At 39.4% G+C, this 5,404-nt stretch overlaps 1 long non-coding RNA gene across 1 annotated transcript; it reads left to right on the forward strand.

The window, feature by feature from the left end:
* The first annotated feature begins 574 nt into the window (after nt 1-574).
* LOC120779707 lies at nt 575-1,343 on the forward strand. Its single transcript, XR_005705724.1, has 3 exons — nt 575-694; nt 768-1,115; nt 1,173-1,343. It is a non-coding gene; the product is annotated as an uncharacterized LOC120779707 (long non-coding RNA).
* The last annotated feature ends 4,061 nt before the right edge of the window (nt 1,344-5,404 follow it).

Consider the following 5,404-nt stretch of genomic DNA (forward strand, 5'->3'; position numbering starts at 1 on the left):
GACGCACATATTGATAATGAATCCGTTAAAAATTGCCGCCATTGAATCGCCAATCGAAACAAAAATTTTAAGCATTGTAAATGATTTCAAGAGCCTAACATGATTTGAAGAGCGCCAGGTAAGTTGCTAATATTTTATTAATTAAAATAATAAGCTTTTCAGAAAAAGAAAAACCGAATAATTGGAAGAAGAAGTATTAAATAAATTTGATATATTATTGAAATTTCATGCAGCCACACATCCTCGGTAAATCAAATAATCCTACTAATACCATGCAACAATTCGTAATAATATTCGGTTAGGTTTGGGTGAGTCTCAGTGTGAAATATAACGCGCTATACCAAAGATGGATAAGAATGAACAAACATGTCTCATATTAGAGAGTTTAGCTAGTAATCTCAACATTCGACTGGACTCCGTATTATTTGAAAATTTATGTTATAACATTTGGTGTAAGTGAAAAATGTGTGCAAAGTGATTAACACTACCATTATTATTGATTGTGGCTTTATGTATGTACCTCGTGTTACAAAGCGTTTTTATTGTTTTCTCTTTTACTTATTTTTTTAGTTTTGACAATAGTGAAAACCAAACATTCGGCATTCAAATGTTTGGTTAGTGATACGCTTCTACAGCCGACATTGAGAACCTTGGTGAAAAGGTCGCGCAGAGTTCGGGTGAATCTGATACACAGGTAGGCATAGCTGCGTAATGCTTAATTTAACTATTTATTTATTATTTACTTAGTGTTTTTTATGTGCTTTTAGATGATACTCAACCCTTTCCAATTAGCTGGTGTGTCGTTAAATAACGTAACATTATATGTACATAAGTATTTGATTATATATTATTCCTAAAAATGTGGACAAGGATGTATGCGACCTTTACAAAGACTTGTATAAAATGTGCGTCGCTTCACCAATAACAATGCATACTTGTTTGTAGTGTCTTTGCCAGAATACGATCCAACAACACCATGGTCCCAACTGTAAAGTTGCATACTGTTCCGAAGATTATCGTATGGAGGCTTTAAATAAATACCATGGAGTTGCTTGTATGGGTGCTTTCCACTCAAACGACACACACCCAAAAAATGCATTGAATGAAATATAGAAGTAGGAGCAAACAAATAACTAGCACAACACATCTTTTAACATTTTCGATACTTCCAGAAAACGCAAACTGGTACAATTATGTTATTTGTTCGCTTAAGGCTTTGTATAACCAAAGCAACAAAAAAGAACATTTTCTCCAATCACTTCAATAATTCCAATCGCTAGTAGTGAATACAGAACAAAACATATGTATATCACAAAATGTTGGGTGAACACTTTCAATAACTATAACTTTTTGTAGCATTTTGTACAGCATTTACGGACGAGCAATTAGGTGCTGTAAGTAATGTTCCCTAAAATTGGTTAACATTTATTATTATTATATTTAAATAACTTAATACACATTGTTCTATATTGATTTGAAATATTATTGTTAAATTAGCTTACATGAGAGAAAATTGTGTGAATATTAAGAATTTTATTTACTGGCGTAGAAACCGCTTACGCGGTTATAACCGAGTTAACAACAGCGTGCCTACTTGTTTCTTCTTTTCGCAAGGTGGCGCCAATTGGAGATACCAAGCGAAGCCAGATCCTTCTCCACCTGGTCCTTCCAACGGAGTGGAGGTCTTCCTCTTCCTCTGCTTCTCCCGGCGGGTACTGCGTCGAATACTTTCAGAGCTGGAGTGTATTCGTCCATCCGGACAACATGACATAGCCAACGTAGCCGCTGTCTTTTAATTCGCTGAACTATGTCGATGTCGTCGTATAACTCATACTGCTCATCGCTCCATCGAATGCGATATTCGCCGTGGCCAAGGCGCAAAGGACCATAAATCTTTCGCAGAATTTTTCTCCAACACTCGCAACCTCGCCTTATCAGCTGTTGTCATCGTCCAAGCCTCTGCACCATATAGCAGGACCGAAATAATGAGAGAAAGGAAACATTTCGTCTTGCCCTCGTTCACTGCCAGACCCATTTGCTTCGATGCCTTATGCTTTCTGGAGAAAGCAGAACTAACGACGTGGTTGTTAAATCTAATGATATCAATATCATCAGCACACGCCAGCAGCTGAACACTCTTATTGAGATTGTACCTTCTCGGTTTAGTTCTGCAGCTCGAATTATTTCTCCAGAAGTAGGTTGAAGAAGTCACACGAAAGGGACTCGCCTTGTCTGAAACCTCGTTTGGTACCGAACGGCTCGGAGAGGTGCTTCCCGATCCTGACGGAGCTTTTGGTGTAGCTCGATGTCAGTTTATACAGCCGTATAAGTTTTGCGGGGATACCAAATTCAGACATCACGGCATAGAGGCAGCTCCTTTTCGTGCTGTCGAGAGCAGCTTTGAAATCAACGAAGAGGTGGTGTGTGTCGATTCACCTTTCACGGGTCTTTTCCAAGATTTGGCGCATGGTGAATATGTGGTCCGTTGTTGATTTGCCAGGTCTAAAGCCACACTGATAAGGTCTGATCAGTTTGTTGATAATGGGCTTTAATCTTTCACACAATACGAGTTGTTGAGGAGCCTTATCGACGATAGTTGGCGGAGATTGTGTGGTCTCCCTTTTTGTGGATTGGGCAGAGCACACTTAAATTCTAACTGTTGGGCATGCATTCGTCCGACCATATTTTGCAAATAAGCTGATGCATGCTCTTTATCAGTTCTTCGCCACCGTGTGTGAATAGCTCGAGCGGCAATCCATCGTCCCCCGCCGCGTTGTTGTTCATCATACAGGTAATTGCTATTCGAAATTCTTCACGGTCGGGCAAAGCAACGTCTGCTCCGTCGTCATCATCGATTGGGGAATCTGGTTCGCCTTCTCCCTGCGTTATGCTTGCACTGCGTTTTAGCATGCTGGGGAAGTGTTCCCTCCATAAGTTTAGTATGCTCTGGGCATCGGTCACTAGATCTCCGTGTCTTCCGTCTATCACATCATGATCGATCTGGTTGGGGGTTTTTCGATCCGGAGACAGCCAGGTAGCTTGGCGCAAATCAGCGGAGGTGTTAATTACTGATAACATAAAGGTGACCCGTTATTAGCTTTTACCCGTCTTATAAAGTAGATATTGTACGATTAAATTAAGTATAATGGACCCAAAAATCTTCATTTCAATGTCTTTAAATAAAATGTAATTTATAATACCATAAAACATTTATAATGACGAAACATTTAGTTCAATGGCATGACAAGGTGTGATGTTGTTTCGTTTTTGTCCCGTCAAAGACCAGTGTGAGAGCGGCTCCAAATTAACTTTTCTTTTCTTTTCTTTCTTTTGCATTGAAGGCAGATCAGACAAAATACTTGTTTTTGGGTAATTAAAGTAAAGGTAGGTAGGTAGGAGGGCAGCCTTGTTGTATTTCGGGCTCAATTAGCCCTAGCTGTGCCATATTGGTGGACTAGTCGTAGATCTGCTACCACGTTTCATCTTCTCTTTCAAACCTTTTTGTGGTTTCGATGAAGCAGCCTCGGCAGATGTTGTTGTAGGGCATACCCATTTTGGACGCATGTTCTTCAAATGGCCAATGCCCTGTTCCTGGACCTATTTAATAATTATTTAGTTCTTTTCTTGTCATATGTTGGCCATATCTGTTTAGCTACATTGCATTTTGCGTCTATTGAAATTCAGCATTGGGAGAATGTAGTCTGATTTATTGATGTGTACACGGAGTTCGTTTAGGATATCTTTATCTCCATAGTTCTTCTGATTCTAGCCTCCCAATTCTTTTATTCTTATTGCAGAGCATGCTGCTATTTGGTAAATATATGTCAATAGGTAGCTGGTGCAGCATTATATTAAGCGCGTCAGTCGGACATGACTTGATTGCACCAGTATCACCTGCACATGATGCTCCTTGTACTCCATTTAATTTTCTAAAGTTGTAGTGTTTCTTTAGCGCTGGCCACCACACCAGTGCTCCATATGTATGTATAGGTCTTATGACCGCCGTATGCATCCACATGATTAAACTAGGTTTAAGGCTCCAATTTTTACTGACGATTCTCTTGCAAGTGTAGTAGGCCGTATATGCTTTATTTATTCCTTTTCTGTATTTATTTTCCAGGACAATTTGGTGTCAATCTCCACCCCTAAGTATTTAGCTGAGGGGATAGAGAGAGTATTGTACCATTTAGCACGGAAAGTTGATATCGGGGGATTTTGGTTTTGCTTGTGAACAGCATCAACTCTATTAGGATTAACACCTAGTCCATTGTTTTTAGCCCATAGGTGTAACCGGCGTAGTGCTCTAGTAGCTAGTAGTCTAGGGTTTTAGATAGCGTCATTCGGGCAAACAAAATATTCCCTAGCGGTTGTGAGCGATGACCCCACAGCACCGAAAAGTATCGTTTTGCGGAAGTACAATCCCCCTCTCACCAGGATTACAGACACTCAACCGATATTATGACGCCCTACAGTACCCATTGATTTACTGGAGGGGACAAGAGGTATATCACATTAAATCTCTCAAGCCCTTACAAATAAAAAAATAACCTACATGTTCTTTTACTCATTCCATATAATGGTCCGTGAAAACAATTTTAATTTGTTGCTACGTTGTAGGACTTTACCATTTCAATCCTTGACGGATATGTACTTATGTAAAAATGGAAGGCAACGACGGCCGACTTGCATCAAATGGTGATCCTCCGGTCGTCGTTTGTAAACAGTTCCCGCATATGCATCAGTAAACTCAAGACGGCGACCTGGTATGAAGGTTGTTCTATAAGTGTCTTCGTTTGATAAGAGAGGGCATTGCTACTAGCCCATTTTTTTTTTTTTTGTTTTGTTGGTACACTCTTCATATGAACGTACTGGAAGTTTCATTTCAATCTGTCAATACATTTTTGTTTAGAAGCCATTTAGTGTAGCCATGTCATAGTATTTTTTTTTTAAATGGAAAAAACTGCATAGTGATAAAAGTCTTATTTTTAGAAGGTGCTATGACCAGTCAGAAACCAACGAACCGTATCAAGGTTTTCGTATAAAAATACAAAAAACAGTGGCTCTCTTCACTAAAAGTCAGGTATTCCGTAACTGACAGTGTTTAATGCACTCTATTAAGTGGCAAAAACGGAGAGTGTCGCATGTAAATTATTTAGTCTGACCAAAAGAGAAATTGCGTGCAAGCTAAATTTATGGAGCTGTTTCTACAGATTTGCCCGACGCCAACGAAGATAAACAGTTATATGATACCATCACTAAAATCATGATCCACGGACTATGCGGCGTGCTGAACCGTACGTCCTCATGAAGGACGGAAAATTCACAAACAACCAAATATACATGCGCTCTTATAGCCTTGACAGACGGAAATACAGATCCAAATTTATAGGTGACATAACATAAA

The sequence above is a fragment of the Bactrocera tryoni genome, unplaced genomic scaffold, assembly GCF_016617805.1.
Source record: "Bactrocera tryoni isolate S06 unplaced genomic scaffold, CSIRO_BtryS06_freeze2 scaffold_11, whole genome shotgun sequence".
In the NCBI taxonomy this organism is placed as follows: Eukaryota; Metazoa; Arthropoda; class Insecta; order Diptera; family Tephritidae; genus Bactrocera; species Bactrocera tryoni.